The sequence below is a fragment of the Mastomys coucha genome, unplaced genomic scaffold (assembly GCF_008632895.1).
Source record: "Mastomys coucha isolate ucsf_1 unplaced genomic scaffold, UCSF_Mcou_1 pScaffold21, whole genome shotgun sequence".
Lineage (NCBI taxonomy): Eukaryota > Metazoa > Chordata > Mammalia > Rodentia > Muridae > Mastomys > Mastomys coucha.
Window position 1 is genome coordinate 125,385,237 of NW_022196904.1, and position 14,346 is coordinate 125,399,582.

At 47.1% G+C, this 14,346-nt stretch overlaps 1 long non-coding RNA gene across 6 annotated transcripts in view; it reads right to left on the reverse strand.

The window, feature by feature from the left end:
• Positions 1-14,346, reverse strand: part of LOC116103136 — a 45,390-nt gene that overhangs the window by 10,259 nt on the left and 20,785 nt on the right. For 4 of the 6 annotated variants that reach the window (XR_004123412.1, XR_004123411.1, XR_004123408.1 and 1 more), the window contains one exon: positions 6,973-7,152. The exons of the other annotated variants lie outside the window; for them this stretch is intronic. This is a non-coding gene — a long non-coding RNA (uncharacterized LOC116103136). The remainder of the gene's footprint in view (positions 1-6,972; positions 7,153-14,346) is intronic. 6 annotated transcript variants of the gene reach the window in all.

Below are 14,346 nucleotides of genomic sequence, written 5' to 3' on the forward strand. Positions count from 1 at the left end.
GAGAGAGAGAGAGAGAGAGAGAGAGAATGAGAATAATGTGTGCTGGTGTAGCCAGGCTCTGTGGATACATCCCAAGTGGCTAGAACAGGTGGCAGGTGGCTCGGTTTCTGGGTGAGAAAGTGAGACAGCTCTGGGAGTCCATAGTGCTTAAAGACAGCATCATGGAAGAAAAGCCGGCCCCACTCCCCAGAGTATTCCAGCAGCAGAAACACAACACCTACACACCTACAACAGCACATAGAAAGGGCAGAGCATTTACTCAGCTGTCCCGATTCTGCAGATAAGGGGGCTATTAATATTTTCCAGGCCAAGGCAAATTGTGCCTAGAAGATATGGGTTCCAAGGCATGGAGAGTTCGTGGATATTATACTTAGATCCTCTCATTCCTACAGATAAAAAGAAAACCAGAAAGCCATCCAGTAAGAGCCCTGTGTGTAACTTACTGACTTGAAGATCAGAGGTAAGGACAGAGCTCCTCCGGGGAGGAGGGATATCTTTCAAGTGGCACATTTTAGAATTCCCAACAACTAAGCCAACCATATTCCTTGAAAGGTGCTGTGTGTTCTACTGAAAACTTTGTTACACTGAACTTTTGGGTAGCCTAAAGACCAGCTGGCCCTAACCGCCTCTGAAACGCGAATTCACATTAAGCAGAGCTGTCTGGAAGTCTTATGTTCTACAAGATTTAAATCTTGATTTTTCATAGTGGAGTAGAGCTCAGTCAATCAGCTCCAGGGTTACGCCTTGAACCCCTCTACATCTCAAATGCCTGATACTCCTAGAATGCTTCTCACGAAGATAAAGCTCAGAAACCATTTTTGAGGTTATAAATGAATGAAAGCCCCTTCAAGACATACATTTGCTCACCCAGAATATAGAGCCCACACTGCAGTCGTAAGCATCAGTTTCCTTGGCTGGCTATGAGCCAGCATGTGAGATACTATGAACCTTCTCAGAGACCTGGCATATAGCACAAACCTGGGTTCCCAGCACTTTGAAGGCTGAGACAGAACTGTTATCTCCAGGCAAGCCTTGATGCTAGCCTCTCTCTGAAGAGGCTAACAAAAACAATTCCAAACAGCTCTTAGAGAATTGATCCAGAAATCAATCATCAGTGTATTGCCAAAAGATTTTTATTGCAGCAACTCCGTTCTTCCCCTGACCATGAAGGCAGCTATGGCTAATTCATACATGAACACCCACAGTGTTCTAATAAAACTTTATTTGTAGAAAGCAAAATTAATTCCCTATAATATTTACATGCCACCAAATGTGACCCTTATTCTGATTTATCTTTCTACTCTTTGGAGATGTGAAACACATAACAGATGTGAGCAGAGATTTGAATCCTTGACCATCCTTGGCCAATCTCTGCACTCAGACATGGACTTGACCAAGAAGAACCCAGAACACTCAGGTAGGGGTGAGGTACCTGTGTAAGAGAGGCCTCCTCTTTCCAGAGGCTCACAATCTTTAGATTCTTATTGTTGGAATTAAATGTTGTCTTCTGAACTCGATTCGTCATCTCTGCCTATGTCCATCTAAAGTGCCCATTTTTACTCATCACACCCATGGTTCTGTTCTCTGTTCTGCGATGTTCAACACTAGATGCACCATGCCAACCAAGAACAGAGTTCAAGGTGTAAGTAAAACACACCTGTGGCCCATGGCAGGTGAACAAAATCCAAACCCATCCAACATCTCCTGCTTCCCGTTTCTCAGAAAGAGCAAACTTTCTGTGTGCTGCTTTTTAAAATGCAGCCATGTAAAGGTCACAGTGTAGGAGATGAAACACGGGGTTGTAATAAGGAAGGAGAAATAAAAAATAATGACAGAAATAAATTGTCATAAGAGGGGGTACAGTTATGATTTATTGTGATATTCTACAAATTTGGAGGTGATTAAAAGCCACCTAAAATTCACATTAACAAGTCACATAAAAATGGAATTAAACTAGTGGGCATAATGTGGCAGGGAATAAAGAAAAATCATGACGGAAATAAATTGACAGGAGAATGATACTATTCAAGTTACACTCTGCCGAGGTACCCTGACAGGAGCCTAGTGTTTTAATTTTAGAGTTTGGATGAGTTTTTGGAGTTCATTAAAGGCCCACATTAAGAATCTCATAAAAGTGAGAAGAAATTAGTGACCATAATGTGGCAGAGGAAATAAAGAAACAATAATGACAGAGATAAATTGACAGACGAATGATACACTTAATGTGTCTCTCTGACACCCGCTATTAATAGGCCGCTCCAAGCTGGAACAAATGTCATTCATATTTTAGCCAAAGTATACCACTAATTAGACCAGCTATCTGCACTGGAATTAGATTTGAGATCCCTCACCTTTAGAGTGGAATCATTTGAATTCTAAAGAAAAGAGCTGGTGACAGAAAAAAAAAAAAAACTTTCTGCTTGGGCTTTTCTAATGAGATAAAATTCCCCCTTCTCCCCATTTCGCAGCTATAATTGCTGATTATGTTGTTACATAGCGGAGTCTCTCCTCTCTCCTCCGTCATTATGATCTAGTCTGGTACATCCAGGAGGCTTCAAACGCGCACTGGAGTGGCTTGAGTCTAATTTAGCGCTCATTTAGGCCGCAGGTACCACACAAGGTAAACACGGCATTGTTATAATTAATTACCCCTTAGGCCTCGCCAGGCCATCTCTGTTTCAGCTGACCCTTATAATAATAAGGCTGCCGGGCATATTGTATTTCTTTTGACAGATTAATTAGAAATTCAGCCGTGGAGGTACAAAGCAACCCGGTCATGAATATTTAAATGGCCTGACACAAAAAATCATGAAAGAATTGCTGAACTACATGACGGACAGGGGATATTAGGCAAGTGACTCTAATCAATAATCTCTTGATCTCTTACATATTAATACACTGCCTGCTGTTATTAAGCTCCGTAATAAGGAAGGGGAGAGAAAGTTAGTGTAGCTGTGCTGTAGGCCTCCGCGAGGCCCCCAGTGGTTATGCTAACTGACTGAGAAAATGCACAGAGGAGCCAGGCCTCAGCCTCTTCAATCTAATCCAATCTTAAGAAATGGCAGCGCTGAGGAGCGCAGACTGGATAATTATTGGCGCTGACAAGGTGAGGGCGTTTGCAGGCAAATGAGCTCGGAAGCAGCCCCAGTGCCCAGACCACCCAGAGCAGGGCACGGGAACACCAGCCTGCGCTGCTGTTCGCCTTGTCGGGCGGGGAGCTGGGGGCCACTGGGGACATAGGCCCTGCCGAGGCCTAGGCCAGGGGCAGCGGCCGCTGAGGCCTGCGGGGCGCCTGCCTGTTGTCGGGGCGACTCTGACACCGACCGAGTCGAGGAGATTTACTTGGGGTCCCTGTGCGCAGCGTTGGCAACGCCAAGGCCACCGAGTGAATTAAGCAGCAGAGGCTGAATATCATCTAAATTCATTAGCGGACAAACTGCTGCTTCCCTTCAGCCCTGAGCAAGGCACTGGCTGTGCGTGCTCCAGGCCCTGCGTGGGCCTTACACAGCTGCGGCCCCTGAGGGCCCATGAACCCCCCAGCAGCAGCCTAGGAGCCCCTGTAGAGTCAGTCTGGGTGGGGGTAGGGTAACAGCAGACTGTCCTAGGAGGCGGGCACCGTGGCCTCTAGCGTGGCCTTTGGCAAGCAGGACTGTTGTGAACAGGACAACCTGGGCTTGACAGCAATAGGATGTGCTGAGTTCCTGTGTATACAGGAAAGCAGAACATGGTCAGGATAGCCTTAACAGGCTGCTTGACTATCAGAAACCAAGAAGCCACTGGGAGCATCCAAGTGAGGCCTTGTGGATTCCTTTAGCTGAGCGGCAACGACCTGGGCTGAGCTGGGGGACAGTGGGCAGGGAGGATCAGTTCCCACCTGAGGCTGGCTAACTGAGCTTCTCCCCACATCTTTGAGTTTTCTAGAAACCCTGGAGAGAACTCCTCTTTATACTATATGACCCATGCTGTCAGGTCCCTAGGTTGCTCTTATCTAATGCTTCTGATTCTTAAGTTCTGTCAGAACAGACTGGGAGGAGGGGATATTGTTCATCAGCCACACCCCACAAGAATACCAGAGCCTGAGTGCTGCACAAGCGGGATCTTTCCATTTGCCACAGAATATCTTGAGTTAGGCCAGTGTCTAGGAACTCTACAAACCAAGCCCTGGGATCTTCCCTGGGGACTCCAGTCCACTAAGGGTTCTTTTGCAACCAGTGGGCTCTGAGAACAGAAAACGATGGCAGGACTCGGAATGTTTACTTCTGAACTATTGCCTTCCAGTGGAGAGAAGTATAACAAAAATTGGCATTTGAAGCAAGGGGGCTTCACTGCTTTGGGTTTGCCTGGCCTTCGCTGCTCACTTGTGTCAACTGAAGACTGAGAATTACCACCCTTACAAACTCCAGGCCAGAGGCAGGCTGGGAAGGTAGGGATGTCATGGTGGAGGAGGCTGGGCCACTCAGGGGGCCTGCTTCTGCTTACCCCTGGCTGCCTACCTCCTGCTTCTATGATCTTTCCTGCAGACATCTCTCCTGAGGTCTGTCCTTACCTAACTGTCTTATTCCACCTCTCTCTGGAGTCACATGTGGGAGGACAGTGAACCTTTCTCCCAGGTGTTTGAAAATCATTAATTCCATGCAAAGTTCTGCATGTCTACTATGGGCAGACACTAGACAGAAAACCCGTCTGTCTGGTTCTTGGAAAGCCCATATTGCCTAACAGAGAGCACATTCAAGGGTGTCTACTAAGGACCAGGCTCAATAGAAGCACGGTAGCTCTCATGCCCAGACTTTCACTGCCTCACCACTGGGCTGCCCCGGCAGATCTCCATGCTATGACATGTGCTGTCTTTGCACAGCACAGTTCTGTCCTGTATGGGAAAAAGCAAACACCCCAGTCTAGGCTGAGCCAGAGATCTGATGTGATGATAAACTTGATTGCTAAGCTTCCTCCTGCTATGGGCTTAGCTTTGATGGACATTTCTGGAACTGGGCAGGGTTAAGGAAATGGAGGGCTTTGGTTGACATCTTAGGAGAGGAGGAGGGGGGGAGACAAAGGAAGAGGAAAGAGAGGGAGAAGCGATGGTCAAGAAATATGTCCGAATGAAATGGAGTTAAGTTTACTTCTGCCCCCATCCTATCTCTGGGGGCAACAACCACTTCCTCTCCATCTTCCCCAGCTCAGGACAATTTGGCTCTACAATGAGCTTTGCTTGCTTGCTTTTGTTCTGTTTCAGCAGGAAACACATACACAAAAGCATACACAAGAAAACAAATAATTTTCATGCTTGTGCTGACCCAGTGCCAGTAAGAGAGAAGAAAACGTGAGTGGAATTCAGTGGAAGTAGGAAAACCAAGCCACTTTGTGGCCATCGGGCATCTTGGGGAGGATAGTCAGCTGCCCAGGCTTCCCTGTCCTGTGACTGTGGAGAGGGAACCTGTGCTGGTCCAGGTGCCATGTGTAGCTTTTTCTGCCCATTGGTCTTGAGGTTTGCTTGCTTGTACTGGGCCTTGTCTTTAGGTGGCTCTCAGGAAGCTGGAACCCATCGCACACCCTTGGGGAACACTCTGGGCTTTTCTACCTCTGCTTATGTAGCTGCAGATGCTCTGCTTCTTGTTCTAGCTGGAATCTCTCAGAATATACAATACACAGGGAAGACAAGAGAATGGCTTAAGCTCCAAAATGGCCAGCCTATGACACTTAAAAGCTGAGCACTTCTGTTCTGCCGTAGACCTTTCTGTCACGGGGACAATCATATTTCCCATCCAAGTTTTACAAGACCACGGAACAACTCAAAGGCCTGACAAGTTCCTTGCCTTGTATCATGACACCTTGTCTACTGCTTGCTTTCTTATGTGTGGGACACTAGCTAACATCCAAGCACCGTGAAGCATTCCCATACTGCTCTCAGAATCCCCCTGCAGTGTGCATTTTTTTTTTGTCTGTTTGTTTGAACTCAATGCTGAGTTGGCTTTGTATGTGACTCCACTTGGTACACAGTGTGAGGGCACTGTCCAACACTATTCATACGGCCTACTTGTCCTCTTAAAGTCAACAACTGGCCCATAACACTGGGGTACATTCACTTGGGCCTTAGCTTCAGGCTGGATATTGTGAAAAAGCAATCCCTGCTTCTTGGGCACCATCCAAGGTCTCAGAACAGTCCGACTCTGGGCTAGGGCTCAGAAAGGGAGTAAAAAGGGCTAAAGTAAGACAATGAGGGAGAAAGCTGCCAAGGACAGTGCTCAAGTGCCCAAAGCTCCAAAGAGTGTTGTTTCTCAGGCTGACAGAGTGGGGGTGATGGCAGTGGCCACTTCTCAGAGTTTGGCTTAGGGAAACACCCATCAAAGGTGTAGCTCTGGCAATAGACTCCTTGACCTCCCTCTCTTTATTGCCAGCTAATAACAAAGTGCAAGCCAAGAAGCAAATTCATTGCAAATTGTATAAAAGTTTCGGGGCCAGGATGAAGCTGTTAAAAACCACATCTGTAAAAATGGTGTAATTATTATGGGTGGGTAAAAATCTGGCAAGAGTTATTTTCTTAAATAAGGCGTAAAGGGGAACAGATGTGGTGTAACTGACACCCCCCCCCAAGCTTCACAAATTCTATGAAAAGAGAAAAATGGATCTGATCTATCAGATTATCTTTTTATTTCAGTACAGCAGCCAGGAGGCCAGAAAAAAAATATCCTGCTGTCTGTTCTCAGTCCTTTATAAAAAGAAGAGTCGACGGGAACTGGGCGAGACACTTCCAGGCAATCCAGGCATGGCTGCCAATGAGCGAGGAGCATCTGTGGGGAATGGCAGGAAAAGTCAGAATCAAGGCTCAGAGAAGATTCAATGACAGGAGGGGAGGTGGTCATGACATCTAAGTAGAAAATCGCAGGCACAAAGGAACATGGCGTTTGGGATCAAGTTGGAATGTGAAAAATGACCAAAGACAAAGACAGGCACTTTAAGTCTGGAAGTCATTACCTCCTTGTGAAGACAGCAGAATTCTTCCTTGCTTGGTCAGTGTCTACAAGGGCAGTCCAGGGAGGCTCTCGGTGGGGTTTGCTTCTTTCCTTTTTTTTTTGAGCTTAGCAACATAAATTTGTTGTCATTGATGTATTAAATACAATGGACACATGTTGGCAGGGAGGATGCAGCTAGAGCCTGGAAGGTATTAAGGGACAGTCTATGAAATAATCGGCTAAATGGGCCCACTGCAGGATCTTAATACCCCGTGACAACATTCAATTGTCAAATTCTGCCAGAGTGTCCTACATGCTACAACAATTAAGCCAGAAATTCTTAGGTTTATTTTAGTGACCCCCCCCCCCAAAACTCCCCGTTAAGAACAGGAAATGCCAGCGAGCTGTGAGGCTCTAAGCAAGAAATCAGAGCCTGGAAGAAAAAGGGATGGCCTAGCATTTTATGAGACTTCTGCCATTAACTCTGTAATGAATGTCTTTCACCTCCCCTCGATAAAGAGGCAATGTGGGTTTTAATTGGACTTTTGGCTTTTCTTCATTTGATTTAAACCAAGGTAGAGTTTCAAACAATAACACCGAACACCTGGTTAACACATTAGATGGTATGGTGCAGTTGTAAATTGTGGTTTTAATAGTAGGTCTCTGGGGAATTTCAAAGGCCCTCATTGTTCTGTTTGGTAGATATTAGAGGGGGAAGAAAAGTACAATTTTGGGCTATAAGAGCCACACACATGACTCTGGTCCAAGTCAGCTTATGAAATTTGATCATTTGACCCCATTGGGAGCCAGTTTTTGACTTCGACTCATGATCACATGATAGACTTTCCTTTTGCTCCCAAAGTCACTGTTCAAGTAGAAACTTGCTGGTTCCATATTTCTAGGGCAACAGGGTTGGTGTCATGTCTAAGCATGAAGGTGAATTCTTGCATATGGTTACTCTAGTGTATGTTCCCATACACCAACAAATGCATGCTCTTCCTGTGTGTTGGTGTGTGTACAGGGGTGAGGTAGCTTTAGAATAGCAGTTCTTTCTTCCCTTTCAAAAAAGAGAGGGGGGCGGAGCTCTTTGGGCTGGCCTAGTCTCAATCCTGGCTACTTGTGGGTTTTCTTTTCCACCAGCTCCTTTCCACATCAGCAGGGGGCTGGCCCTGCCTGGAAGCCTGAGGGGGTCCCCTCATATTTTAAAGTGACACTTTCCCAAATGCCTGAATGACTTTTGCCCTTCCTTTCCAGCTGTGGCCCCACCCCTGCCTTTGCCTCCTAATTCTCCAGGGCACATACTGAAAACAAAGCCGAAGTTCTTATTGCTTCCCTCTGACTGGAACCATGAACTTGGTAGAAATTGCCAACAGAGATGCCTTGGGAGCCACTGCTCTCTGCATAGCTCTTTTCCTCCCTACTTGGCCTCACCTACGGGGCCCCTCCCATACCCTGGATACAAGACCAATAGGAGTCACTCTGGACCTGTGATGAGGGGGACCTTGCTGCCTGCAGTCCAGGATATCCCAAGAAGGAAAGGGAGGAAAGAGAAAGAATGGTCATTAGGGGAGAAACAGCATTGATGTCATCTCTCTTTCTCTCTCTCTCTCTCTCTCTCTCTCTCTCTCTCTCTCTCTCTCTCTCTCTCTCTTTCTCTCTCTCCCTCTCTTGTTTTCTTTCTCTCTCTTGTTTTCTCTCTTGTTCTCTCTCTCTCTCTCTCTCTCTCTCTCTCTCTCTCTCACTCTCTCTCTCTCTGTCTCTGGTTTTTCGAGACAGGGTTTCTCTGTGTAGCCCTGGCTGTCCTGGAACTCTCTGTAGACCAGGCTGGACTCGAACTTAGAAATCTGCCTGCCTCTGCCTCCCAAGTGCTGGGATTAAAGGCATGTGACACCACTACCAAGCTAGATGTCATCTCTTTGAAGGCTGTTATTTTAGGACAAGGGATTGAGAACTCAAGTCTGTCCAGTAGGGGCAGGCTGAGAAGCCCCTTCTCTGCTCTGCTCTCCTCACCATGCTGTGGCAGGATTACAGAGACGCTTCTCATTGTCCTGTTCTCAAGCTTTCCTGCTACTGCGGCTGCAAAACCAACGGCCATGCTCTAAATATTCCTTCTGGAAACATCTCTAGCATTTCCTGTTTCTGAAAAGAAAGAAAAAACAAATCCAACAACCAGGGAACGAAGGTTCTACTTTCCTCCTGAGCAAAGCATTCAGGTGCCAGCTGATCTAGGAGGTGGTGAGAAATCTCTGAATGCCAACTGCAGTCATTTACCATGCATTTTATGCCCTGATCTTCGTTCACAGGAAATATGCTTCCCTGCACACAGTAGGTGCTTTGCCTCACACACAGTGAGTGCTTAATAGTCATTCCCAGTGAGTGTTCATGCCTTACCACAGGTTCAGTACCTTGCCACACAGTAAATACACATATACACAGTGGACAGTCGTTCCTCACACTCAGAAGCATATGCCCCATACACAGTAGGTGTGGTACCTTGCACATATTAGGTACCTGCTACCTCTAATATAGTAGTGTCTAGGGCTTGCCAAGGGAATGTCTAAGAGTGCCGCTGCTCCCAATGGGGCCTGGATTATGGTCTTTCTGCTTCACAGGAGAAATGAAACTTAAGCTTATAGGGAAAGTCATCGGGTTCTGAGAGGCAAGGAACTCAAGTATGGGAGAGCAAGGCAGTCAGACTAGAAGGGCAACTACTCAATGACTAACATCCTCCCAGGCTCCTTCCTAAGCACCCTAATCCTGAGTTCCTCTCCTAGATGCTCACTTCTGTAGTCCCGGCAGAGAGAGCCCAACTGTGTGACCTCCCAGTGCAGTTCTTGAGTTCCAGAAAACCAATCTGTGTCACCAACCCTCTTTCTGGGCTGTCACATAGAAGTGGAGGCTGAGGCTAGGGAAGTCCCCACTGTTGAGTCAGCTCCAGGCCAAACCCTGTGTGTCCTGGTCCCTTCCACTTCTACAAAGCTTAAGCCATCTCAAAATGCAGTTTGAGTCTTTAACATGTTCCTCTTTGTTTTACACTTTAGATTTTGCTGTGAGTGGATTGCCTAGGGACATAGGGCTTGCCGAGGGGATGTCTGAGAGTGCTGCTGCTCCCAGCAGGGCCTGGATTGAGGAGAACGGGACTTTATGCTCATAGGGAAAATCATCAGGTTCTGCCATATCCTGCAGAGAGACAAGCAGCTCAGCATGGGAGAGCTCAGTAGTAGAGACTTGTCTAGTATGTATGAGGTCATACTAAAAACAAACAAACATACAACAAACAAATGAACATCAACAAACAAACAAACAAACAAACAGAAAACCCTTTTGGCCTAAGGTCGTGCTTCTTATGCTTAAGTTTCCTAGACCTAAAACAAGGGCTGTAATCATGATGTCCACAAGGCTAAGAAAAGATGCTGTGTGGTTTGAATCTGAACACACTCAGAAGCAGTATCTCCTATCTCAAGGGTTCAATAGATCTAGGCTGCAGGCCACGCGTACTCAGTGGCTATCTCTTGCCTTGGGTACAGTTAGTGTCAGCAGGCAGGAGGCAGCAGCAACCCCACTGGCATCCATTCATGGACAGGTAGAGTTCTCAGAGCCACTCACTAAACTGGCCACCTGATCATCTTCTAGGTTCTGTTGGCTTCTCATCCCAGGGCCCCCACAGCTTAGAGTTGTTTCTTCCCAGCTACCCAAAGCACCTTAGGAAGTGAGCCATTCTGGCTACTGTGAGCTCTCCTCTTGGATCACTGTTTCTCTCCATAATGTTGAGCATCTGGCCACTTGGGGACAGTCCATCCTGAGCACCTGCTGATGTATAGTTTCCACCTAGCCATTGCTGTGATGTAAACATTGGTCCTACTGCTAATTCTGGGCACTCAGGCTCAGGGATAGCTTCAAGGTTTATAGGATGAGTGATGATCTGGGCAGTTAGGACCAAAGCATGGAGGTGGGAGTATGTTTAAGAGAACAACCCATAGCTCATCTTCAACTGCATAAAACTCCGTGGAACTCAGGAATGGGGGGAGACAAAAAAGGAAGGGTGTTGCAGGATGGGCTAAGTGACATAAGCATAGTGACCTTACTTGGCAGGCAGTGGTTGAGCCAAGGTTAGCTTAGGAAATATGTCATTCTGTAAGACTTATGGCTAGCCTTGTAGTATCTCCTACCAGAGGCCCATTTGACCATAATGCTCTTGGCTGGGTCTATAGCATTCCAGGCTGAGAACGGATGGCAGAGGGCCAAGTACACTGTGAGAACTGAGCACCTATCTGCTATGGAACTTCTAGACAGGCCCAGTAATGCTGCACAGGCCTACCTGCCTTCCCTGGCCTCTGACAGGAAGGGGACTTGGGAGAAGCAATCCCTGCTTTACCTCAGAAAAGGAAAAAACCCTGTACTCCTAATCCAAGGAGTAGCATGTATGCGTTCTAGAAACGAGGTTTCCAGGAGTTTCATTCAAAGGTCCATAGGGTAGTTACTGCTGCCAGGGTCAAGCTCGAGTCTCATCTACCATCTTCAGCCCAGTTTCTTGTTGCCATCTTGCCAACACCTCTCAGCTTTAGCTGAGGCAGCCAGGGCTTTACACTACTAGTCTCTTGTTTTGTTGTGTTATTATTTTGTTTTGTACTGTAGTGTTTCTAGATTTTTGTCTGATGGGTTGCCTGCTTGTTTGTTTGAGGCCAGGTGTCACTCAGTAGCTCAGGTTGGACTGAGCCCCACTCTGTAGCAAATGTTCGTCTCAGATTTATGCATCTGGCAGACTCTAATAGGAAAAAGTTCCTGTTTCTAATAGGAAGCTGCTGTGGTCATCCCCTGCCATGCATCCCCAGAGGCTCTCGTAGCTTCTATATCTTCTGCTGCCCAGCGCTGGCCTCCCTGAAGGGCCAGGACTTTTGGTTACTGCTCATGCCCTTGAGCTTCCTTGCCCTGGCCTTCAGCACCTATCCCAGGCTTCTTCCTTTAGCACCAGGTGAAGAGAGAGGTCTTGGAGAACCCTGGACTTGTGTTTTCTATCCTTCCACAATGCTCATGGGTACTGAGCATCAGAGTATAGTCTGTCCATTGTCCCCTCCCTGGGACATCAGCTCTAGGAAGGCTGGCAGGTAACCTCTTCTTGGTGTCAAGTGACACCTGGCATAGTGGCATGTTCCAGAGATGAGTCGCCTGGGAAAGAGGAATATTAGCTCCTCTACAGGAAGGGAAACTGAGTTTTGGCTGGGTTCAGTGTTCAGCCTGGGACCTCACAGCTTCCATGATGCAGAGCCTGGTTGCAGTCATTGTTCGGCTGCTACTAGGGTGCCACTTCACAGTGCTATGCCCAGGGTAGGCATGGGGAGCTCTGGAATGTTCTTCCCTACGGTGACATTCAGGTCCTCCCAGCCCTCCTAGGCCCTTTAGGTAGCACCCTTCATCCCAGGCCTTCCTGATATCTGGGAAAGTCCCCTCCAATGTACACAGGGAAGCTGGACACAAGGCAAGGCGTATGGCTACGTTGGACTCATTCCTCTTCTTGGGCATCTCAGCAGTATCTTTTGTCTTTTTTTTTTCTCAAGACTGTGATTGCTTCCAGGCGGGGTTTTGGGCAAAAGCACATTGACTTACCTGTCCTGTTTTCCCACTTAGCACGAGTTCCATGTAGGCCTGCAGGGCCTGTGGGGAGAAATCTGCCAATCCCCCATGGCAGCAATATTGGGCAGCGGAAGGAGCACAGCCCAAGCCAGCTGGTGGGGTGGATGGGATGGCACGGCGCAGAGGGGAGAGAGGTTTTGCGGACTACTTCAAGGCAGTTAATGAATCAGGTCGCCTCATTACCTCTACATGTGGGTTTTAAACACATATTTATTCTGCTCTAGCTCAACAGTTACTCTCTAGGATATAGCCAGGACTGCTGAGCATGCCTCTCCTAATTCTTCTTCTTTTCCTAGTCCATAACCTTACTCTCTCCTCTGCTTCTCCTTCATTTCTGCTTCTTCCATCCTTTCCTCCTCCTCCTCATAGCTGCCCTTCTTCTCTTTCTTCTTCTCCTCTTCCTTTTCCTCTTCCACTTCCTCCTCCTCCTCCTCCTCCTCTACTTCCTCCTCTTTATAAAAGTAACCTTACCTTCCTCCTCTCCTTCATTATTTTCTTTTCAAAGTATCTTTACTTCAGTTCATCTCCAGTGTCTCACCTGACACTGAGTAATAATATAAAACTCAGGGCTAATAAACACAAAAGATTCTGTTAGGAGCAACAGCCCAGGGCCTGAGGTAGACTCGGATTCTAACAATAGCCCAGGCCACACCTGGACCAGGTGCTCAATCTTCCTTTCCTGCTCAGCCTGCTCCTGTCTGGGCAGAGGGGAGGGAGGAATGAGAGACTTCTTGGTGCAGCTGTCTTCCTTTCCACCATCTTCAAGGCTCATCTGGTAGGTGCAGAAGCAACCAGAATGTACCTGAATGGCTGTACCATGCCAGGGAATTTAATTAAGAATACACACATTAGAATTTCAGTGGGATTGCCTATTTAATGTTACTTTATTAAGCCTTCTATCAAACACTTTTTATGTATATCAGTTGATACACAATTAATCTGTTCTCTTGTGAGGGGAAAAAAAAAATAGCACCGGAGGTGAATGAGAAGTGTCAGATGATCATAATTATAAGCGCTGTTCACTTGGAGCACCTCTAGCCTACATCAGGGATGCTGTGCAGCGGCACTCCTCACAACAGCCCACCTCATTAGACTTGACCTTCCCAGCTGGTGACTTCATTGGTGTTTTTTTAATGGGTTTGTATACTGCAAATCACAACACCTTATGAAACCTCTTTGTAGCTGCAACAAAAGAGAGCACACCAGTTTACAAAAAAAAGCTGCAGCTCTAGCTGGCAGGGTCCCCACCATAATGCGGGGGACTTCTCAGCCACTGGCTGGGGAGAGACTGTACCCCCATGTCTTCATCACAGAGATAAATGTCTTTCCTTGGCTTTGAAGCGCCTCGGCTCTGAGGAGCCACCGGCAGCCAAACAAGTAATTGCCCGAGTTCTGATCGCGCTTCAGAGCCCAATGACCGCCCACTTAGAGGAGGCCCTCCAAAGACAAGAAGGAATCATCCCCAGTGCAGCTGAGGGCATCTTCCCACTGACAGACTGGACAAACCAGTAGTGACCTTGGGTTGAAGCCAAGGCAGTACAGGTTACACAGGGCACATGAAGGTACAGGGGCCAGGTGGGGAGCCTCAGAAAGAACATGCCTGGTTATCTTTTTCTCTTTCCATTTGTGTTTGTAATAAACTCTCTCTCATACAATTAGCCTCAATTGTTTTTATATCTTCAGAGGCAATAATACAGGCAGCCTGGGGAATAGGGTAGTAATCCGTATACCTGTGTTCATTTACCCAAATCACTATGGTTACAGC